Source organism: Gopherus flavomarginatus, chromosome 6 (assembly GCF_025201925.1).
Source record: "Gopherus flavomarginatus isolate rGopFla2 chromosome 6, rGopFla2.mat.asm, whole genome shotgun sequence".
Taxonomy (NCBI): Eukaryota; Metazoa; Chordata; order Testudines; family Testudinidae; genus Gopherus; species Gopherus flavomarginatus.
In genome coordinates, this window is record NC_066622.1 from 87,790,814 (window position 1) to 87,816,024 (window position 25,211).

Below are 25,211 nucleotides of genomic sequence, written 5' to 3' on the forward strand. Positions count from 1 at the left end.
AACTCTTTTTTCCTTAGATTTGCTTCCCATGGGATCTCACCAACCAATTATCTAGTTTGCTAAAATCTGCCTTCTTGAAATCCGTTGTCTTTATCCCATTGTTTCCTCCATCTTTCCTTAGAATCATAAATTTTTATTATTTTATGATCACTTTCATACAAGCTGTCTTCTGTCTTCAGATTCCCAATTTGTTCCTCCCTGTTTGTCAGAATCAAACCCCGAATAACTTCTCCTCTAGTTGCTTTCTCTGACTTCTATAATAGAAGTTGTCTTAATTGCATTCCCAGAATTTTTTGGACAATCTGTGCCCTGGTGCGTTATTTTCCTAACAGATGTCTGGATAGTTGAAGTACCCCATCACCACCAAGGCCTGTGTTTTGCATGTTGTTTAAAAAGAAGTGTTACTATTACAGCTGGTCAGGAAGTGATTGTTTATCCTGTTAAAAATTTCATTTAAAATTAGAAAGAATTTTGTTTTTGTCAAACTTCTCCTGGAAAAAAAAAAGGGTTTTGTTGAATACTGAAAATATTTTTGTTTTGGGAAAGAAAACCGAAAAGTTTCAATTTTCAACAAACAAAAACTGAAAAGTTTTCAGCTTAAAACTGAACATTTTGGGCTGTTTTTTGTCAAAAATCAATCAATAAATAAAATTGGTTCTAAGATTTATGTTTTTGTTCATTGAAAACCCTGATCTCTTCATTTAAAATTATTTTTTCCACAAAAATGGAAATGTCTATTATACCTAATTTTTTTGCAGGGAAAAAATTCATTTAGTTGGCAATATTTTTGATCAGCTCAAGTAGTTATTCCCATTTTATAGATTGAGAGATGAGGCCAGAAAAAATTAAGTGACTTGACAAAGATCATACAGAGCCAAAATCAGTTCCTGACCACTGCCCTAATGTCAAGATTACTCATTTTACGCTACTGTTCTGGGCCTATCTGGTTCTATGGAAATTAGAGCAATCTGAAGGAAATGATGATTATATCCTCATTTTGTAGATAAGAAAACTGAGACAGAGTTGTTCTATGTTTCTGGAAGAGTTAATATCAATTCAGAGGTAGAATTAGTACTCAGGAATTGCTGGCTCCCAGTTCTTTGCTCAAACCACCACACATACCTCACTCTCAGAAAAATGCAGATTATTCTTCCTCTCAGGCCTACATAGTCCAAAAAAGCCCCTAAAAGGGCACAATCCTGCTCCCATTAATGTAAATAAAAAAAACTCCCATTGTGTTCAGTGGGAAGAGAATGAGGCCAGAATGTTCACAACATTGCATCTGACGAAGTAGGTATTCACCCACGGATGCTCATACTCCAAAATGTCTGTTAGTCTATAAGGTGCCACAGGACTTTTTGCCGCTTTTACAACATTGGTTGCAACTTTATTTTCTAATTTTAAAATGAATTTGGTTGTGTTTTTTAGAATTAATGAGAGGCAATTATAAAATGCAAATAAAGGCACAAATTAGTTGCATGTCTCCATGTGTTACCGAGTGCATTTGTGCAATAAAGTTCAGTCTTGTTTGCACATGTTAATTTGTTATATATCTGGTAGCCAAATTTGCATATATATATAATGCACAAGTTTTAGTTAAGTGACCTTTTAAATTGTTTGGGTTCTACATGTAAATTGGTTCAGTGTCAGACAAATATTACCTTAATTAGAAAACAAAATATGCATCCCAGTACCTAATGTTTCCATTAGATTGTTTATATAGTCTGAAGATTTGGAGTACAGCCAGAATGTCTATTGAGAGAATATTTTTAATTGGATTATTGGTTCATATCAATTAATATATCACTAATCCATTATTACAATATAAATGTATTTGAAAGAGTTCTGATGTGTCCCAGTGGAATTAAATTGAAATGTTCTAACCAATACAGAGGTATAGAGTTATCTCTTCCCCATGGGCAATGACCCAAATCAGTTAGAATATGTCCCCCCAACATATAGTAGGTCAATTCTCTGATTGTGCATTAGATGTGGATTACTTTGTCATGCACAGAAAAGGTTTATATGCTCCTGAAATATGTAGGGGATTGAGGTGTCCCAATTTTCTACATAGAAAAAAAATCATACTCTTGATAATATATGAAGTAGTTCTGTGCAAATGTCTGATCTCTCTCTCTCTAAGCATTTGGTCTGCTGAAAAATAAATGCTTTGGGATGACTCAAAACCATTTCCCCGACAAAATTTTCAATTAATTGAATTAAAAAAAAGAACAGAAAAGAAAATGATTTGAGGTTGAGTGAGATGTTTCATTTTGATAGAGACCTTTTAAATTTTTTTAAAAATTACATTGAAAGAAATTTTGAAACAAAGTCTTTTTGAATTGAGAAATCAAAATGTTTCCTTTTGAACATGTCACAACAAAAAGTTTAGGTTTCTTCAGAATACTTTTTTTTCCTACAAATAAAACAATCTGGTGAATTTGACGTGAATTCATGAAAGGTTTTGATTGACCCAAGTCTGCATTTTTGATTGATAAAAGGTCTCAGTTGAAAAATTTTGCCCACTTCTAATAAGGAGCTCTATTTTATTTTCTCTCTTCTTGTCTACCTGCAAAACTAGGAGAGTGTGATCTTCCTGTTGCTTATACAAGTTTTATAACAGTATAAATCCATTGTGTCAGATTATACATTCTTCTAAAGCCCCATCATGCCACTCTAGTGGTGCAAAGGGGCTTTTAAGGGGGGCAGAATCCTAAATGTAAGGGGGCTCCCTAGTTGGCATGGAGCTTTTCGGGCAGCCATATGTAGGGTGACCAGATATCCTGATTTTATAGGGACAGTCCCGAATTTTGGGTCTTTTTCTTATATATGCTCCTATTACCCCCCACCCCCATCCCAATTTTTCACACATGCTGTCTGGTCACTCTAGCCATATGTCAACCTCATTCCCAGCCCCTGATATACAGAGTGTATTGTGTGTGAGCTAGAACAAAGGAACTAGAGGCAGAGTGTGATCAGAATGTACTGGGCTCCAGCTATTTGTATGCCCAGGGGCTAGGGGATGGGGACAATGGAAAGTAAAGCATAAATTACACTCAAGGTGCACTGGCCAGTATCCAGAATACTGGATATGTAAACAAACTGGTACCTGGTCTACACTAGAGGGCAGGGTCGATGTAAGATACACAACTTCAGATACATAGCGTAGCTGAAGTCAAAGTACCTTATTTCGACTTACTTCCTGTCCTCATGGCATGGGATCAACGGCCACGGCTGCCCCTGTTGGCTCCGCTACCGCCACTCGCTTTGGTGGAGTTCCGGAGTCAAAGGGAGCACATTTGGGGATTGATATATCGCGTCTAGATGAGCTGCGATATATCGATCCCCTATAAACTAATTGCTACCCGCCTATCCGGTGGGTAGTGTAGACATACCCTGAGAATCAGCTTGATTGATCTTGGCGAATTTACACTAGTGTGAGTGAGAGCAGAGTCAGGTTCTGGAGTAAATGGCTGCAGTTCACATTGACTTCAGTAGGAGTTATTACATCCTTTTATCACAGGACTGAATTTGGTCCATGCTGTCAAGGTAAAGCTCCTGGGGCTAAATTTAGAGGCGCTATATAGGTACATTGAGGGTCAGAGAGAATAAAAACTTAGTTTAAAAATTAACAATGGGCCTTATTCTCTTCTCTCGGTAGATTTACATCAGTACACGTCCACTGACCCCTGAGCAAATTAAAGGAGGAATCAAGCCCCTTGTTTTGATTTTATTTCAATCATTTTCCAGGCCCTGGAAGCCCCACCCACTAATTAGAGTTACTCTCTATAGATTGTGAGCAGGTAGGAATTTACAACATCTCTGGAGAGCTATCTAGCCAGCGCTATATAGCTTGGTTTTGAACTAAGAGGCTGATGTTCTCTGAAGTCCTTTTTTCTAAATACTAGTTTGATGTGCTGGGAGGAAATAATCACACCCTGTCACTCATAGATCTTTTTTCTTGATTTTGATATGAGTAATGACATTTCACAATACTTGTTTTGTGTTGTTTTTTTTAATTAAACAAAAATATTCAGCACATCAGTCAAGTTAATGATAAACCATTGCAAGCTGTTGTAAGCATAGATTTGTTTTTCTTTGACTGTTACTTGCCAGATCAGAATTAGGTCAGCTTATACACAGAGTGGTTTTGAACTGTCATTTTAACAGTCAACTGCTCGTCAGAAATCCTACATGTATCACTTTCGAGATTTTGAATTCAATGAAATTGAGTGTAAATAAAATGGCTCTAGTAAGACTGACCTTAGCTCCAGGAAAGGGCTATCTCTAGTTTATTATTTATTATTTATTGTATTACCATAGCATGTAGAAAGCCCAGTCATTGACCAGAATCTCCATTGAGCTAGGCACTGTCCCTGCTTCAAAGATCTTACCAGCTAAGAAAGAGACAAGAAGTGGATTCAGATAGATTTGGGTGTACAAAGAAACTGTGGTCATGCCTACCCTTGTTAATATGATATCACTTAGCCCAATGCCTCTGAGAAATATGAATTGCGGTAACTTAGATTTAAAGACTAGGCAATGGAGGGAGGATAGCTTCTCCTTTGCTGTGAGATGGTAATAACTTTAGTTATTAGGTCCCTATTCTGCAGTCAGGTCCATGCAGAAGCACCCTTGTTCCTACAAGATGTCTTGCTGAAGTCATTGCTTCGGTGAGGTGGTCTGACTGAATGGATCAGATTGCTAGGTCAAGGCCTATGGCTGGATTAAAATCAGTGACCAAGCGGTGTGAAAAGCTGTATAAAAATTCCCTTGACAAATTCTATGCTCAGCTAACCTCTTTAGCAAGGTTTAATCCCCTTCAGGAGTCTCTGCTTAATGAAATAAATTGCTTAGTGCCTCGATCAAAAGTGTGCTATTGCTATTTTGATTTTTGTCTGTTTAATATAACCTACATTTTCCTGATTTCTTTCCAATTTACTGTTTGTCCTGTTTAATTAGTTACAAATATAGTAGCAGAGAGATCTTAGCATACTGGTACCACCTTTAAGTGCCTAAAACATGCAGCCAACCCTTCATCACTGTCCCCTTTCTGCCACAATGTCTTAGCTACACATTTTAAACACTCTAAAAATATTATTCTGTTACATTAGCTGTATTCTCAATGGAAGCAAAATGTTATAAGCAAGTTCTGGGGGTGAAACAACTCATGGACCCGGACTTATCAGAACAAGCTTTACATTTATTGAATGTGAAATCTGTAGATAAACTCAGACTATAAATAGGGTCGTTAAAAAGAAAAGAAATGCTTTTAAAAAGTCTGTGATAATGACCTTGATGGGATTAAATTAGCTCCAGTGTGTCTAGATGTCATTCTTTTTGCAAAGATAATCTTTTGAAACATCATGTGGTGGAGCTGAAGGGTATAGAAAGTTTGCACAGACATAGGAAGGACAATATTGCAGTTTCATAAAATATAAACAGAACTAATTGTTCTCTATAAAATCAACGAGGGAACAGACATGGAAAGCCATCCATTGTACGTAATCAGTGATTTTATCTGATCAGAGTTCCTATGAAAAATAAGCCAGCTATACTGATTTATATCCATTCAGGATTCAGCAGTGTGTGGGGTATGTATGTTTCCCCACTTCATGAATAGTCTAAATGGGATTTTTATTTTTCATTTTTCGTACCTCTCTATTCATCTGCTTTCTCTCCTACCCTTCCTTATTCACCCATCCATATACTGAGTCTACTTTATCAATGAAGAGCTAGTGTAGTAATCCTGACCCTGGCAATAGCACCTGCTGCAGCTGTGATGCAGCAACACAGAATGCTGTCCTGGAGAGGGAGAGCAAATGAGAGGGCAGCTCAAGCTGGAGAGGGATTCAGAATCCACCCAAAGTGGCAGTTGGAAAAAAAAGTTGTGAGAGAAAGTGAAAAAATGAGATGCTGTGTGGCTAAACTGGAGCTTGGGTAGGAGGAAAAGGGATAAAATAAAAGAACTGGGGAATAAAAGTAGGGGCCAGAGGAGTGAGAAGGAGGAACGAAGGAAAATAGGACAGATTTTTAGATCAGGAGAACCAGAAAAAATCCATACCTGGTGTGTGAGCAGACACTATTAGAGAAGGGAAGTAGAGGGAATAAAACCTTCAGACTTACCAGAGAGAGACTATCAAGAAAAAAACCTGAAAGGAAATATAATTGGTGAAAAAGAGAATTGATCAAAAAGCTGTGTTAGATGAAAACAGATCCTGAAATGAGAAGCCCTCCCACAAAGGGTCTAAAATATATGAACAGAGAGAAGGACTGCGTGAACATTTAGAGTTTAAAGGTGCCTAATGGATATGTGGGGGCCCACTAGGTGGAGAAACCGCACTTGTGGATAAACTCAGTGAAAAGAGGTATAGCCACAGGAACATTGACAGTAAGGAGCAGTTCAAGCTGAAGAAAAACAAAGAACAGGGCAGCAAGAGTGGAGCTGGACGTACAGGCAAGGAGAGAAAAACTGAATCTTCTTTGAAGAGACACTGTATATTGTTGAGTAATCTCTTTTGTTCTTGTTAATATTAATGCATTTGGTATTATCTTCACAGAATAAAGAAGAATAGCATGTATTAACTCATAAAGGTTAATGAGATGGTAACCTATAGTGTAGTATTATAAGTAATAATTATTTGGTAATGTTCTATATTATTTATGCTACTGGTACTATTTTGGAGTTTTTCCCTTATAAAGTTCTAAAAATTTAAAAGTGTCCCTTTTGTCTTGGTTTGCCTCTGTCTCTCCTCCACCCAGTTAGCATAGAATAGCCTAGCTGGTTCACCATGTCAGCAATCTTTTATAAAGGGGGCAATACTGTTCCTTAACTGCTGTTGCAGGAGTTTCATCATTTTCTCTCTCCTGGCAGGCTGCCTGACCATATTTCTGATCACCTGAAAATTAAATTGGGGTGGGGAAAAAAACACGCTAAAAGCATGAATGGGAAAGATTAAGCAATTTCTTATTGTGCAGTTATAAGGCAAAAAGGAATGTTGCGTATGTTACAGAGATGCCTTTATAGTTATAGCAACATTAACTTGTCCCATATTTAGCTGGTGTCTGATCTTCATGGCAATCGGGCAAACACAGATCTCCCCAAAACAGTGGTATCCACTTCCAATGGAAATCAGCAAATATAGATTTCTTATACACCATAAAGTATCACTGAGAACAATAAGAAACCTTTAACATATAAAATATAACTAAACAAACAAATAACTCCTTTTCTGCAGGTTCAGTAAAAAGGCTCCAGATTTAGAAGGGTTAGATTAAGGGATGGAACTCTCTGCTCCCCTTATAGGAAAAAGTGTGAAAAAGTTGCTGATGATAGGCATCAATATAATTGTGCTTACCCCCAGTTTTATATAGTATGTTGTGCTCCATTATTTGGAGTTTATGTTCTGATAATAGATAATAGTTTGTTAATGTAACTGTGTTTTTGAGAGACATATATTTTATGCAAGCTATATACCCTGTAGTAAGTAGTTCATGCTGATCTGACAAGTAGTGGACTCCAATAGGTAGATAAATCCAAGCTAAATAAGAGGCTTCAAGGGCTCTGTTTGACAGATCAAGGACTCTGTCCACCCAGAGATACTGACTCCTGTGCAAAGCTCACTACAGTATAGGATTGCCAGCAATAGAAATGGAGCCAATTTGGCAACACTGGATAGGTGGTAGCAGAGCAGCCCACAGGTTGGAGAAGCCATAGATCTGGTGGGGCTGAACTGAAACAGACAGTCTGCATCCTAGGGATCTCTTCAGTCACTACTGAATTTATTTAAATATGAGGAAGATGTCATAGCTAAATAGGACTGTGTGCCTTACACAGAGTCTTGGCCCCAACACGTTGGTCAATTAATGATTGGGCTCAAGGGGTCTGCCACACTTCTTCCTGATGTTATTAAAAGCTTTTCCCATATATGTTCAAAGAGACTGTTGTGTGCTTGAAAAATTAGAAATAATTACCGGGAAAGGTGACTGGGAAATTACAATTTTAAGTTGCTAGGTAATGGACACGATTTTAGGTGGGAGCTTGAGTTATATCTTTAGTTTGTATTAGAAATGGTCTCATAGACATATTATTGCCTCTAGCCATCACTGCTGACATTGGAGAAGGGCTACACATAAATAGAACAGTGCTTTAAACTGGTGGCCTAGGCCTCTTAATTGTGGCCCTTGGGGCAAGCCATATTAGGAAGAAAATGCACATTTGTATTTGATTACAAATTGAAAATGTGATCCCTGATTGCTCTCTTTCAGGAGCAGAAAAGGAATGAAGAGCACAGTGGCCTTTGAATTTCTGCCTCTTTAAGAGGTGGGGAACAGGTAATGAGAGAACAGAATGCTGGAGCCATGCCGCCTTTATAAGCTGGGGAGTAAGCAAGCAGCACAACCACCAGTGCAGGAGAAGGAGCTGCAGTACCCAGGAAAGAGCACACTAGGAAGAGGAATAGCAATTGCGAAGGTTCCCTAAAAAAGAGGTATGGGGCAGTGGTGGCAGCAGCAGCAGCAATTGATTTTAGGGTGGCATACAGACCTCAGTAATTGACTGGGAAAGGGGTGGAATAGAGTCATCAGGGAGAGACTGTTTGAGGAATGAGGCATATCCCGGTGGGGAGGGTTCAGGATTAGGGAGTATATCTGGAAACTTTGTATGTGTTTGGCGAGAGAGAGAGAGGCTGAGTTCCTGGGGGGTCCCCAGGGTTCCCCAGGAGGGAAGCAGATTTTTCATTCAGGAATTGGGACTAAGGAGTATGGTCTCACAGGGCTAGGCTAGGAAAGAAGCCAGAGATGGGATATTTCTGAGGATAGAGGAGCTGAAGGTAAGACTTTATAAAAGAAGCCACCACTTCCCCTTCTGAATCCGGTTGGTAATCTGAGAAAACAGATGTTCGGCTTTGAACATCTGGTTTTGGGGGGACTTGAGTTAGGTTCCCAATTAATGTTCTTTGAACTTAAGATAGAGAAAAGTGAAGTGGGACCTGGAGGAGGAGAAGTCAGCTGTAAACTGCCTTCCTGATTGGATCCCTTGACATTCTGAAGTAATATTTGTGGCCCTCAGCTGAAAATGCTGAGAACCAAGGATATAGATATGCAATCCATCCCTTGGTCTTTTGCTAGAAGCATTTGGAGGTTGTGCTTAACAGGTGGGTGTGTCCTATCACTTAACAATAATCTCTTTCATTAGCTAAAGAGCAGAATAGATTAGCTCTGAGATGCATCCTGTCCAGGTCCCCATATACATAATCCTCTGTGTCAAGTGGAAATAAAGTGTGCGTGTGTGTGTGTTTGGGTGTGTGTGAAAGAGAGAGAGGGAATGCAGTGGCTCTCTGGATATGTATGAATACTGAATAGTTGTGACTCAAAAATATTGCACTTTTTTGTAGTTCTGCTATTTTTCTCTAAACCTTCCTGTGCAAACTGAAATTTTATTACTGCTTGGTCTGGTGCCTTAGAGTACATATTGTTGCTTGTCTGCAGTGATTGGAGCTATAAACTTCTTGTGGGATCTTTCTTGTTTTTTACATTTTATTTCTGAATACAGAGAGTTAATTTGCAGAACCTTTCTGTGGTTTGTAGCTGCAGTAAATGACTGTACTGACATAAGTGGTTGAAGGCAAGCAGTAAAATTGATTTCACAGATGTAACAGTCAAAACTGTACAGTAAAAGACAAAGCCACAACAGTAACATGTCTTTCACTAGTTTGAAATTCACTTCCTCTGCAGTGTGCCCAAAAGCACTTGCTATTGCTTAATCTCAGTCCCAACAAATATTGATCAACAAAATTACTTTCCAAGGTCATCAGTCTGGACAGAACATTGTGTCAGAGATAAGCCTTGCCTTCTTTGCAGACAGAAGTGATACCCAAAATAGAGTTTGTATGAACAACTCCTTATCCAGCCCTTGGACACTGTGACATGCCTTAAAATTAAAGCTTCTCTCTAGGGTAGTTCAGATTAAAGAAATACTTTCTGAACTTTGGGCTTGGACTCTGCTAACTTGAACAGGGCAAAGTAACCTGAATTTTCATCTGTATTTAAAGAGACCATATGTCTTCACTTTTCATATGATGTCCTGGGGACTCATTAGATACATCTGAACTATCCTGGTTTTTCATTTCACTGATCAAAACATGTTTGTTTGTTTTTAATTCACTACTAAAAATGTTTCTTCAGGAGATGTTGATATATGAAGTGGAATTTGCTTTGTGTTAACCAGCAACACACTGTCTATTAAAACAAGTGATCAGCATGCTGAGCAATTTTTGGAATGATGAGAAAATGAGTGTGAATGCTATCAAAGTGGATCTTTTGGTCAAAGTGAATGTGGACAACACTTAGTGTTTCAGAGTGAAGTCAATAGGAAGACTGAACTTCTGGAGGGAACCTCCATTCCACAAAATATTTGTGGTGTTGAGTCAGAAGCTGCCACTATTTTATCTGAGCATTTCATTACCCTAAAAGAATGTAGGAAGAAATATGCCCAAGATTTTGATTTTGCAAATCTAATAATCTTATTAAAACTAGACATACTTTAGTTTCAATGACTTTGAAAGACAAAGTACAGATCTACTAAAGGTCTATCTTCAGAATTTGCTGAGCAGCAGAGGAGAGGCTACCAAATGTTTTTTTGGATTTCCACTTTAACAGCGTGTCTTGCCTGTGGGCTGGAGCCTGGGGTTAAGCCAGCCCTGATTGCAAGATGAGATCTACCTGTAAGGAATCAAGTGATTCCACTGAAAAAGGCAGCAGGATGCTGCAGGGGAGGGTGCGGTTGAGAGAGTAGCTGTGATTGTAGAACCCGAGCCCGGTGAAGGTTGTGAGTGGGATTTAAAGAAGTGAAGATGAGCTGAAAAATTCTGGTTTTGACTTTTTGAGGTCTGTTTTTTTTTCCATGTGACAAGCTCTGTTGCCAGCCTCAGAAGAACTAATGAAGAGTGAATTTAAGGACTGAATATAGAAGGTTATTGGAGATTGAGTGAATTCTTAAAGAGGCCTGGATGAAGAGGAAATAGAGGCAGGATAGCTACAGAGGCAACTCTAGATATGAGAGGATGCTTGGGAGGCAGTAAAAGGCTCCTGGGCTACGTCTATACATGGTATGGATTACCAGTCTTAGCTTAAAATCACAAAGAAATGATGACACAGCTCATATATTAGAGGAGGTTATTGTAGCAAGACTGGGTCCACCTAGAACTTCATTGTTCTTGCTGTGCTATACACAAAGGCCCATGTCATTCTGCACCTGCAGTACAGGCTCCTAATAATTTCACTAACACTTAGTGATATTAGGCCTATTGTACACAGTTGAACAATTCAGATTCACTCAGTGGAAGGCAGAAGTCCATATACATATTAGCCTGTTCATTATAATATAAGATTGATATTTACACAGGGGGACAAGACAGACATTTTGAGAGCCCAAGGCCCAGCTCACTCACTTTTACCAACAGCAATGTCAGTTTGGCAGGTTTTTTTTGTTTGCTTGTTTGTTTTTCTTTTTGACTTTCTGGTGAAATACATCTTAGTCTTTAGTGTTATTCTCTGTGTTGCAAAATGCAAACCACAGAACATACAGGTCATGAAACATTGAGATGGAGAATGAGAGAGCTTTTGGTTTTGCACTTCCTATCCCATTGCGATTTTTAATCTGCAACCATAGCATAAATAAAAAAAATACACAAACCTTCTATAAATACATAAAAAAAGACTTGGATGTCAGCTGCAGTCTGACTCCCAAAGAGGCTTTCAATTCACAATTAATATATCTTCCAGTAAGGGCGCACACCTGGATTACTTCACCATGCTCATAAACTAAAACCAATAATGGAAATTAAAATATCAGCAGGTGCAGGAAGTAGCTCGTTGTTCCAGAGAGAGAATTCATCCTGGTGAATGGCTGGTGGGGGCTACTTCAACTCCTGCAGGGGTTTCATAGTGGGATATTTTGAGGGGAGGCACTCAATCAGTTCTCTCTCTGACCAGTTTGATCCAATACCCCTTCCTACTGAGTGCTGCCCAGTTTTGGGGCTAGCAGTTTCCCTAATGTTTGGCTCTATAGGATGCTACTCCTTTGTGCTGCGAGAACTTTGATTTATTGTGGACTTCCTGGCTAAGATTTTCAAAGTTCCTTACACATCTGGACACCCAATTCTCATTGAAATGAATGGAAACTTGGGATCAAAATCTAACCTTTTGTTGCTAGTGGCATTCAGCAGGGTACACAAGAATAGATGCTGACATGAATCTGAGCCGTAACTGCTCCCAGAGACTAGAAGGAAATAGAGCAGAGGCAGGAGAAAGCCATAGCCAAAAAGTCATGGTGCTATTTCTTTGTTCATATTAGGGTTTGTAATCCCCACATGCACTCAGTTCCAAAATGTTTGGGCCTAAACTACCTGCCGGTGTCCCTGTAAAACCAAGCTGAACTTTGCAATCTTTCACACCTAAAACTTTGAGCCAAGGCCAAGCTTCTTAAGTATTCCTATGCTAGGTGATATTGATGTATAATGAAAATATGAGGATTAATTATTGAAAAGGAAAAGAACTGGAAGGACAGCTGATGGATGACATTTATATATAATCTAAATGCTTTCTGCATGTTACTGGTAAGGTCAAACTCTTAAATAAACTCTCCAGAGTCATTCTTCAAAACATTTTGAAAGTAGAAAGTCACTTTTATTGTCAGTGCTCTAAAAGAACAGAGCAAGGTTGGGGGAACCAAAATTGAACCTTTTCTTATAAATGAGTGTGATGGGGTATATACCCCATCCTGACTCTGAAAGGGTTAAAGTGAGCCTGGGAGGGCCATTAATGCTCCTGACTGCACCTAGAGGGTGGGCCAGCTCCAGTTAAAGATGAAGCCGTTTGGGGAAAGGAGCTTGGATGATAACTATAAAGAAAGGAGGCTGTAAGGAGAAACTCTACAGTCACTCTCTTAGTAATAGGGAGACATGGAGAAGCCACCAGGATGGAGAGAGCTACAGTGTTGAGCCCTGATAATAGGGAATTATCTGAATGTCTTAGGAGACATTCAGTTGAAGAACATAGAGGGGTGAAACGTCAAGCATGAGGAGGGCAGAAGTGTATTTACATTTGTACATTTGGGGATTGTGGGGAAGACCCCTGCGACTCCTGCCCTGAAAGAAGGGTGAACTTCGAGAGGTTGTAGGAGAGGTCTGTTGACAGACTTGATAAGAAGTTGTCCAGGGAGGTTGCAGCAAGGAGTCTGGCAGAATGAACCCTAATTGCTTGGCCTGGGGTGCCTGGACTAGAACCCAGTGTAATGGAAGGGCCTTGGTTCCCCTTCTAATCCCAGTATGAAGCCTGAGAAGGAGAGGTGGACTACTAGACACCCCAAGAAAAGGGTGGATGGACTACTGGGTCCAGAAATGAGGTTAGCAGACCAGATGGAGGGATCAGACATTTGTTTTTGTTAGACTTTCTGTTGTCTCTGCAGGGGAGGGACTAAAACGTGACATTGGCTGGAGGGTTGAGAAACAAACCACTTTGGGACTGGAGTGGCCGTCATTAGGGCATACTAAATGAAGAGGCCCTGCCACACCACACTCAGCCATAAGGGGGTGTTCTAGTAGTGAGTCCACTCTTCCACACTGGGCAAACCCCATCAAACTTAGTAGCTGACATCTTGGGCTGCTTCTGAGCCTAGTGTGTGAATATTGCTTTAAGCCACATTTATACCCCTGAACTTGGAGCAAACCTGGGTTAAGTTAGTGCAGTTTCAATTTTTGTTTGGCTGGTCTTGTCCCTAAGGGGCATTATCAGTAGTTGGGCATCACTTGGGCAGAGGGAATCTGCAGTCATGCTTCCTTTTCCCCAGATATGCTCTGCGCAACAGGAGCTGGAAGTGGGGGTGATGTGTGAGCTATCTGAGCATTCCTCCATCTAAGGTGGTATATTTTGGTTAAAACAATCAATTGATATAAAACTAATTGATTTTTCTAATGCAGAAAAGCCATAGATTATAAATGGTTTCCATCTTCGAACAATCTCTGAGTTTTCTTTGAGCTGCCAGACTAGATGTCAGTTGTGCTCACATAATTGCTGTACTGAAACGATGATGTTTTCTGTAGGTCATGCCACACCTTTTTCTCAATCACTTTAATGTAACTACAAACAAATTGGAGCAGGAAATAGGCAAGCTATGTCTGAGTCTGTGGACCCAATTCTTCCTTTACCCACAGCCACGTAATTCCTTTGATTTTTGACATAGTACAACAGTGTAAAAAGAGGAAAATCAGGTCTTAGATCCTCAGTCAGGGCTAGATAATTTGAAATACCTCATTTTCTTAGCCTCATTCTACTCTCACTCAGGTTTTGTATCAAAGTAACTCCAGTGACTTCAGTTTTCACTGATGTGAAACATTTTATAGGAAATGCAGCAACAGCAATGAGCTGTAAAAAAGGGGGATTCCAAGTCTTTAATTTTTAGCTGAATATTTCATACAACTTTAAAAAAGGAAATGAGTACTTAACTAATATAGACCCTTGGGGAAGTGAATGCACTGCTCCTCATTGTATGTATCTTATCCTAATTGTTGCTAGTGACATTTCTATTCTTGGTGCCGTTATTTTATGAATGCAAGGAGCAAAGGTTGCCACTTTTAGCCTTCAGCTCTGTGTAGTAATTTAGGAGTACTATAGGTAGGTTTTTTTTTTCTTTTGCCAATTGATTATCAAGCTTAAGTGGTTATTCAGTCTTCTTGCAAGCTTAATCTACAGCTCTGAGGCTGCCAATTACAGCAGATGCATACTGGAGCTGCTTGTCAATTATGATCTCAAGAGCAAATAGAAATGGAAAGTGACCACTTTGTTGTGGGTTTGCCTGCACTGAGACACAGGAGGCCTTTAAATCATTTCATCTAGCCTCATGGAAGAGCCAAAAAACAAAACAAAACAAAACAAAAACCAGTAGGCCCTTACTCAATGCCATAACAAGCTTCTCTCTTTGCTATTCTACCTCCCCACCACCAGATTGTGTGTGTGGGTTTTGTTTTGTTTTGTTTTTTTGTCTTTTATATAACTTTAACATACTAACGGCTTTTGTTCCTCCTGTTTCAAAATTATTACTGTACCCATAAAGTTACAGGGACATGTTACTGGACTGCTCTTATTGAACTCCATAGGCATCTTTCCACTGAAGTTAACCAGAGTTGGATTAAGGCCTAGAAGCACTATATGCTATATATGTGCACAGACACACATTGTATATTTAAAATATACTACGTGTGTTCTTCTTGAGGAAATCCTATTCTTCATGTAAATTAATAAATATTTCCAAAATAAGATTAAGATGCTACATAAGAAAGAAACAGGGAAATTTAGCCCAGACAGTGTTATGTTAACTAGCAGCTGAATTACCTGACCTAATGAAGATGTTATATAAATATGAGTTCCACGACATATTTCTATTGTATCTCTGTCCATCAAGAATCAATTGATACACTTTATTTAAAACCATGTCTTGCATAGAGGAGGGTGGAATTAGATATATATCCCCTAAAGCAGGGGGAAAAGTACTAATGAGCATTTGTATAATTGGCCCTCATTTAGTGGGGCTTCTTCTCCCCCAGCTGACATTTGCTACATGAGATGGTGCAGTGGGGTTGTTCACCCTGCATGGGTGTGGAAGGTATTAATGGTAGTTTTGTGGGTCTGCCACAGCCCATCCCAGAAAGAGGCAGTGGAGTTGAATCCTCCAAGTGGCCTAGGGAGGCTGAATGGAGCAACCAATCAGGGTCCAGTGTGCTAGTACAAAAGAAGCTGCAGGGCAGAGCAGGGGTTAGTTGCTGAGGGGAATTCTAGGAGTGAGGGCTGTGTTCCTAGTAGGCTGCAAGAAGGGTAGCACCTTGGACAGAACAATTGATGGCAGTGACCAGGGGAACCAGAGGGAGCTTCTGGCCGGCTGCTGGGACTTGCTAGCTGAATGCCCTGAGGTCAGAGTGAAGAAGTTACTGGGGCCATGTGGAAGTGGCCCAGTTTAGTTGAAGAGCTGCAGCAGGAGGCTGCTTTCTATAGGATCCCTGAGTTGGGACCCAAGTAGTGGGTGGGCCCAGGTCCTCCTCCCGCCCCCTTTAGCCACTGAGGAAGTGACTGGAATGATGGACTGAACCTGGGAAGGGGGAAATGCAGATGGTGACTTGTCCAGAGGGCCGAGTGATGAAGAGGATGCTATGTTTATTGGACTGAGGAGGGTCTGTGGGCAGAGACACCTGGAGAGGCACACTGGCTGGTGGAGTAAATCCCTGTGATGACCAGCAGGAAGTGCTGCTGTGGTGAGTGGCCACCATCACAGATGGAAACTAAAATCCACACTTTTCAATGCAACACAATGTAAAGTATCTAAAAGCAAGAATCTGTCTCTTTTGAATAATCTGGGCTCCCAGCTGGAGGACTATTTTTCACTGAGAATGAGAGGCTAACTTTATACAGAAAAGAAGCAGCTCACCATAGAAAACAGCCTTGTTTTGCGAGGAGAGGAGGTGGGAGTTCTTAAGGGCAAGCTAGCTGGGACTCTTAAAAAAAAAAAAAAAAAAAAGAAAAGTAGCATCAGATATAAGAAGCTGGTAAAGAATACAGCTTTAAATGTCAGATTATAAACAGGTTTGAAGAGTGGAATCTCAATATATTTGACAACAGCAATGTTTTATCATAAAGACAATAATATGATGCTAATTAAGGTATTATCACTTTTAAAAATGGCTGGAGCCCTGGGCCCTTTAAATCACCGCCACAGAAGCCAGTCTAGTCCGGCATGGCGTGCTGGCTCTTCCAAGTACACTGTACAGCACTGTATTGGCTTACTTTCACCTCTGATATTATCCCTAGAATGTTAAAGAGCCTTTTTCCTATAAGCTGAGAAGGGGTTACCTCAGGTCAATTATGGACACCTGAATCCAACTGAGGGCTGCCTGTGGACTTTAAAAATCCCCTCCTCTGGTGAGAGAGAGAGAGAGAGAGAAACACAAAGACAAGTTGCTGCCAGGCTAGTGGTAGCAGGGAAATAAACTGCTCCAGGGTGAGAGGTTGTGCTCCTTCCCATAGGGGAGACCTGACTGCTTGCTAGGGGAAGGACTGACACCCTAGGGCAACCAACAGGACAACACCTTGTCCCAGAGAGGGGGGCAGCAAAAGGTACCCCCCTGGGTTTTTGTATGAGACTGTTTCATTTTTGTTTGGTGGAGGATCACTCCTTAGGCTGACCCTCAGGCCTACCCTGAAAATATGACCAAGGGACCACAGAGGGAGGAAGGCAAACCCTGCCTGAAGGATGCAGATTACCCCAGGCCTACCATCACCAGAGGGGAAAACACAAAGTTTGGTGAGATAAAAGAGGTGTCTTTCTATGCATTATATAAAACTTTGTCTTGCTACAGTGTCTTTCTATGCATTATATAAAACTTTGATGAAGATACTGAACAGAACTGGACCCAGAACTAATCTCTCGATATGTCCTTCCGGTTTGACTGTGAACAACTGATAACTTCTCTCTGGGAATGGTTTTCCAATCAGTTATGCACCCACCTTATAGTTGTTCCATCTAGGTTGTATTTCCTTAGTTTATTAATTCTCACTATTGGCACTAGTGGCAGTTTTAATTGATTGTCCCCATGCCTTATTTGAAGCATGCTGGCAATGGATCAGAGGGCTTTGGTAGCCATCTGACTTGTAGGTGTTTGAATAGAGTCCCCAGAGGGAATTCCCAAGTGGGTGTTACAGTAATTCCTTCCCCTGGAACAGGCTTGTATTGTTAAATACCATTGATTCTCTATCTAATTTGAAATGTCATCTTGGAAAATAATTTTTGTTGTGCTTCTTAATTCTCTCTTTGGAGAGAACTGTAACTCTAGTTAAATGTCTTAGAACATAGACTGGATGAAAGAAGATATACAACATAAATCTGCCGTGTAGTGTACTATCTGATCCAATGACACACAGATGGAGGATAAAAACTTGGTTTCTTTAACTTGTTTATTGAGCAGTCAGTAGGTTCTGGTAAAAAGCTGTCAGTGTTGTAACTATAAAACCTAATTGAGGGAGGAAAAGAGCATTTTGGATTCTTTTGGCTTGGTTTAGAAACTCAAGTGACATCTCCCAAGCCCACAAAAGCTGCTTTTGATTAAAAGTCAAACGGAAAGGGGCTGGAAAAGACTAGCTCTATTAAGCTGTTGTTGCAGAAGAGCCTTCACTAATATTCTGCACTTGTTTTATACAGAACAATGAGCCAGATCCTGGTCACTGATATTCTATGTCATGATGCAAAGGGATTGTAAGACTGCCCCAACCACAGAGTTGAGAATTCCCCTGATATGGGGACATACTGAAATTACACAGAGCCATGTCATCGGCTAGGGACGTGTGTGAGCATTGGCGGCTGTTTGTTTTAAATGTCGAAGTCTAGATTTATGTGCTTGGGTTTGTTAATTGTGAGATTTTTGGGGAGCACTCATGTGAAGTGCCACGGTGAGGGACCTCGACATTGAAATCATCTGTTCCTCCACAGCAGAGGTACAGAAGCAGCAGCAGCGGAGACCAACTCAATGCTAGCTCAGATCCTTAGCTTTAACTCTGGTGTAACATCAGGTACTTCAGTAGAGCTACTTTGACTTACACCAGCTGAGGCTCTGAACCACTGCCTTCTCAATGCACCTTGGCACTGGCCCAGAGACATTGTCTCTCTCTTGGATGTATCAGTCCATTGTGGAACAATCAGTGAATAACTCCTAAATAATCATCATTTAGCAGAGAAAGGATAGGCTCCATGTCCCGTTCTTGGTTTTTCTCCTTCCCAGGGTGCCAACTGTGATTATTATTTTTTAATTATGTAGACACTTGTTGACTGGGATGACCAGATTAATTTCACATGCATCAAACCCTAGATCTTTTGAAGGATTTCTAGACATGCCCATGTAGCAGATGTGTTTGAAGGACAGTAGAAGAATAGGAGATGATTGCTTGTGAGGGAAAACATATCCACATGCTTTCACTAAAGGCCATGCTCTCCCTGGTGTAAATCTGCATGGCTCCAGTTAACTCAATGGCATTATCCTGATCTACAAAGCTGAGGATCTGGCCATGTCTGTACCCTTTCTAGTCCCTTTTTCAGAACAATGAGGGTGATTGGGTTTCATTCAAATGAAGGTTTGGGAAACAGCTCTTTGTGCAATTAGGGGTACTTGCACATCAATTAGTGTATTTGTGCACAATTTGTATTCGTGCAACAAGTGATCGCTCACCCATCTTTGTACCTGTAGACTTAGTACATTTGGGACTGAGGGTGTTGGGACAGAAGGAGGAAGCAGAACAGGTTTTTAAAGGCAATTTCTTTCACAAACAGAAACAACATCAGCATGAGGAGGGGAGGAGATAAGAGAAAGAAGAATGCTTGGGCAGCAGGAATCTCACTTCTCTGGATCCACACTCTGAATATGTCCCATTCCTAGAATGCAGGGCAAGGTATCTATAGAGTGGGCAGACAATGTGTTAGCAGGATGAACACCTGAAGTCAACCACTCTATCCATGACACAGGGCCAGACATCGTTCAACATCAAAGAACTAATGGTAATGGGAGGGTCATCTGCCTCCCTGCCTTTGTCACATAGAAATGAGGGGTCAAAACAAGCAACATCAGTTAAAGTGATAGTGACAACAGCAACAATTATGTGCTATGAATGTGACGACAGTTAGACAGTCATTACATCCTAGCTATTTTTCTCTTCCCTTCCCTCCTCTGGGGAGAAGGAAGGAACCTAGCTATCCTAAAATCTAGGATACACATACCATTTGAAGGCAAAAATGCACTTTCTTGTGCAAAAGAGAAAGTAAACATTTAAAATGTCCTTAAAATTCCTACGTCTTGTTGCCTATCATCTCCTCCTATCTAGAGAACTTCATACTTCTCTCTCAATACTCATTGATTTCTTCAGTTGCTGCTCCTGTTTATAAAGATTTGTTTGTCCAATATGGGAACAGAAATCATACGATGTGACTCAGGTGATGAATCACAGTGACCAAATACTATATCCTTGAAAGAGCATTCACTGCAGGCAGTTTGCAAAAATCCCATAAACTCAAATGCTTTTGTAAATACAATACTGTGAACAGAAGCTGAAGCTTAACTAAATCTGAGAACCTGTAATGAATCTAGAGGTGTGCATGGTGGTTTGTTGTTCTAGGGTTGCTTGCGGGTATTGAGCTGTGCATATTGGTTTATTACCATAGGTTTTATTTATGGATTTTCACATTGCTCTTAAATAAGAATAAAAAGAATTGACTCATGTTGAAAAACCAAGCAATTACAAATAACTAACATCCAGAAAAATCGTGATCAAAATCAAATCTCAAAGAGAATTGCAGTACAGGACTTTTTGCAAAGCTATATAAGAAAATGGTCCTGGTAAATCACATTTTAGGTCTACCAAGCTTGTCACCATCCCTTTTTAATAGACAAGTGACTAAAAAAATTAAAAATAAATCCCAAATTTTCCCAGGCAACTGTTGTGTTAAATCATCATTGAAAGGTAAGTATTTGTCCTTACGTGTAGGTAAAGTAGAGCTGAGATCTTTCTAGTCTGTTTGGCATCATTATCCTTTTACACACAGCTAAATGCCAGCCATAAATATCATCCATTGCTAGTAATTATTCATGTCGCATACCAACTTCAAAACACTGAAACTGCAGCTTCAGCCTCATCTACAATTAAGGAAGAGGATTTACAATCAGAAAAGGTGCTTCCTACTCCTTCTGTCTGCTTTTTAAGCAAAAGCATCAAGTAGGTAACAGCTCTTGACAGGCAGAAATGTATCAAGATAGATTACCAAATATTTACAGAGTAGCTGAAGTAGAACAGGAACTTCATTTTAAAAATGTTATAGTAATGCTCCATCACACAGATCACACTGCTATGGAATATTAAAGCTATTGTTTGTTAAATAGAAAAGGTAGATAAATTATAAAGGTATATTTATGGTTTTAATTTACAAATAAAACCTGAACTTCTTTTTGCAGATGAAACACAACTTGGCCTGTTTAGCACTCCTAGTAAAGGGTTCTGCTTAATTCAGGAAGGTCAGTTGATGAAAAACTGTGGTTTGCAGAGCAACCTTGTTAGTAGTGCCATTATCTGCAGGCATTATAGTACATGAGAAGATGAAAAAACGTGATGATATTTCATATTTAGAGAGAACCTTTCATCCCACAAAATTCCCCAGTTATTCAGACAGCACCAGTGACATTCTATCACATCTGAGGTGGAGGCCAGCAGATAGGCAGAGAACACATGCACCACATTGTTTAATGTACCACATGCTGGGTGATAACATGAGAGGACTCCATGTTTTTAAAACTAAAGTTGCTCTTAAGAGAACTATTTATGGAAGTGCTGCAACCAGGGCTGCCCAGAGAGGGGGCAAGTGAGGCAATTTGCCCTGGGCCCCACAGAGGCCCCGTGAGTCCTGGCCAAGCGGCGGTCTGGGTCTTTGGTGGCATTTCAGCAGCAGGCTGCCAAAGACGCGGAGCGACTGAAGGGTCCCCTGCCACCGAAATGCCGCCGAAGACCCGGACCGCCGCCGGATGAGTATAAGCACCGCAGCTCCCCAGCTTTGCCCCAGGCCCCCCTGAATCCTCTGGATGGCCTTGCCTGAAAATGCCACTAACATTCCAGCCAAATGCATGCAGACTACCTATTCAACCTAATAGGAGATTTCCTTGTTTCTGGGGCTTGTCAGTGATCCTGCTGATTTTAAAAACAATGCTGTTTTGTCCTATTCTTTTGTAAACGCTTGAAATCTGGTCACCTAAAGGAGCTGAGAATGGCAGTAGAGTGGTTGAGAGGGATGCACTTGAAGGACGTCTCCTTGGCTTGAGTTCCCCTCCACCCATCCCCCAACAGCCCTCCTTGGCACAGACAATTTAAGAAAGAAAGAAAATACTGAGTATGGAACAAACATGTTTATCTCCCATTATTAAAAGTAGACAAATTTACTCATGATACAAAAAGACAAGTAATATTCATCAGCTGTTTTATTATTAACTCCAGCTCCTCCAAATTTCTGTGTTCTTGGACATGTCTCATGTTTCCGTCTTTCATAGAATCATTGAATATCAGGATTGGAAGGGACCTCAGGAAGCCATCTAGTCCAACCCCCTTATCAAAGCAGGACCAATTCCCAACTAAATCATCCCAGCCAGGGCTTTGTCTAGCCTGACCTTAAAAACCTCTAAGGAAGGAGATTCCACCACCTCTCTAGGTAACCCATTCTAGTGCTTCACCGCTCTCCTAGTGAAAAAGTTTTTCCTAGTATCCAACCTAAAATATCCTTTCATTCTGGTAAGCTCACCGCTTTATCTGACCAGCACTTTGTGGGTTAGCATTAATTTTACAGCCCCTAAACCATCAAAGCACTTAAACATCTGCTTCACTGTATGTCCATGAATAATCCCAATTAGATCAATAGGACTGCTCATATGCTTTTGAGGTCTCACTTGAAAGACACTTCCCCCACCACACACATACAATGAACTCAATTTATCTGAATCAGGAAGTGCTTACCCTGGTGGGAACTGAATCTGTTATTTCAAGGAGTCTGCCTATTTCTAACCTGATCCCTCTGACAAGGGTGTGCGGGGGGTATGAGTGGGGAGCACAAACCATAGGGCGGAGTGTGTGTGTATGTATATGCACCCTGCTTTGGCATTTCCCAGGGAATGTATTTCTTCCTCAAGTTTAGTTAATTTATCATTATTGCATACGTCCAACAGGCTCTTTCATTACAAGGGAGATTGTTTGTTATGTTGGCAGCAGCAGAGAAAACCACAGGTAATCTCAGTAATCCCTCTGAATTGTTTATGCAGCACATATTTATCTGTTGTAAATGATGTTTGTCAGGGCAGGAGTTCAGCAGAAGTGAATTGGTCCCTAACCTGGTAATGCAATAGTTTCAGTCAAGGGAACTCTAGAGACCAGAGGTCTCTGCGACCTTTTAGTTAAAAATCTTCCTAGAGCTATGTTTATGTAGATGTACTAAAAATTAAACTAACCTCAGTGAGGGGAAAAAAATCTCTCTACTGCACACATGATTAAATAATTTGTAGTTGTCTGTGGTAAGTAAAGAATGAGGGAACAGTTTTTTTCTTAAAATAAGCAGAGTGTGAGCATCTTGAACCAGTTGCCCGTGACACGCACAGATAATGGACTGAACCTCTCCCCCCCCACAATGTGAATCACATATTAAATCAAAACTGTTTTGTATGTGTTATAGAGGGTTATAAATAATTGACTTTGTACACGACATGTGTGTATAATGCATAGGGAGAGAAAGAGGTTAGAAGGAACCTATTAGAGGATTCGTTTGGTCCCAACCTGCACCAGCCCACTTATCCCCAAAAGATTATTACCATTATTATTAGAGGAATTTCTGAGGTGTGACTTGCAATACTGAATTATGTAGGTGAGACTATGAATTGGAGTAGAGAGAACAGTCTTAATGCAATGACCAGTGCATTGAAAAGAAATATGTTGAGGGTGGGAGGTCATAGGTAGGGTTGAGAGGAAGAATTCAATTTTGTGAACAAGTCTGAGGTTTTGACATTGGTTTTCATTCTCACTTTTGAGAGAGAGCGAGACCTCAGAATAACCAATAGCCTAGCAGTTAGAGCACTCACCTACAGTGTAGGAGATCCAGGTTCAAGTCCAAAGTAAGTTTGGATTCTTGTTGCTGAAGGACCTGGGATCCCTAAGGATCATCACTCATGACTGAGATGTCTGCATGTAAGCACCCATGAGTTCATGATGGGCCTGGTCCTAAGCCCATTAGCTTCAGCTGGCTTCGGATCTGGCCTTATATTATGATCCCCTCCAGGGGCAACTGGATAAATATCAACCTGAGGGAAACACTTCAGATATGGTTTCATTCCTGGCTTGGCAGAAGGTTTAGGTTGTTCTAACCAATTCTCCCATCTCTGTGTACACAAATGGAGAAGTTGAGAGCCAAACACCAAACTCCTTTTCACTTGTAACAGAAGAGGGGATTTGAAATGATGTCTTGTGAGATAAATCAGTAAACTGAGCCAGAGCTCTTTCCAGACTTATTACTCTCTATTTGTAACATGTGGAAGAGAGAATTTTTGCTTACAGATAAAATGTCTGAGAGAGTAAAATTTGAAAATCTTGGTGAAATTTACAACTCAGTTGGTCCTGAAGAGAATAGTGGGTGTTATAACCCATGGAACATGTTAGCTTAATCTGTCATTTTATATCAAGTTTGAATTAATCCCTAGTACACACTTGACTGAATACATTTCAGGTGCTAGTAAGTGGCCTGATCCAGGAAGGTACTGAACTCCAGTGGACTTGTGGTGACTCACCCTCACCACCACAATTCCAAAATGCGTTGGGGATATCTATCTAAACAACAGCTTTTGGAAGAATCTGCTGGTTTATTCTTTACTTACAAAATATAAGCGACAAAGAGTCCGGTGATACCTTATAGACTAACAGAAGTATTGGAGCATGAGCTTTCGTGGGTAAATACCCACTTCGTCAGACGTGTATTCACCCACAAAAGCTTATGATCCAATACTTCTGTTAGTCTATAAGGTACCACCAGACTTTTTGTCGCTTTTTACAGATCCAGACTAACACGGCTACCCCTCTGCATCTGGAAAAAACAGCTTCTGTAAATGCATTATAAGGAGGCATGGCTTTTATTATTTTATTGTTTCCAGTTAACTCCTCTCTGCTGTTACAGTAATAGCACCTTTTTTCTGGAAGGGGAGATTAAGAGATCTTTTTGCTCATTGGTAGCTGGTGCATGGAAGGGAGAAGTCAAAATTGCACTAATTTGCCACTGGAGCAGAAATGTCAGAAAGGATTGTGAAAATGTACTGATGGTAGTAATTATACTGATAACGTAACATTCCCAGAGGCAAGGGAATCAATCCTGCACTGACAGTACTGACATATTTCTACGAATTATAATAAAGAAATCAATATTTGTTGAGTGATGGAAACAATTGTAAGAAGTTTAACTTGTGAGCTTTATTCTTTCTTTCTTTCCATGGCCTCTTTTCCTTTTCATAGATCTTTTGAAAACAATTTGTTTCAAATTATTGTAAACTGGTGTGTTAAGATAAACTTCAAAAGCAAGCACTGTCATTAGAGATGCAAAGTGGTGACTTGGC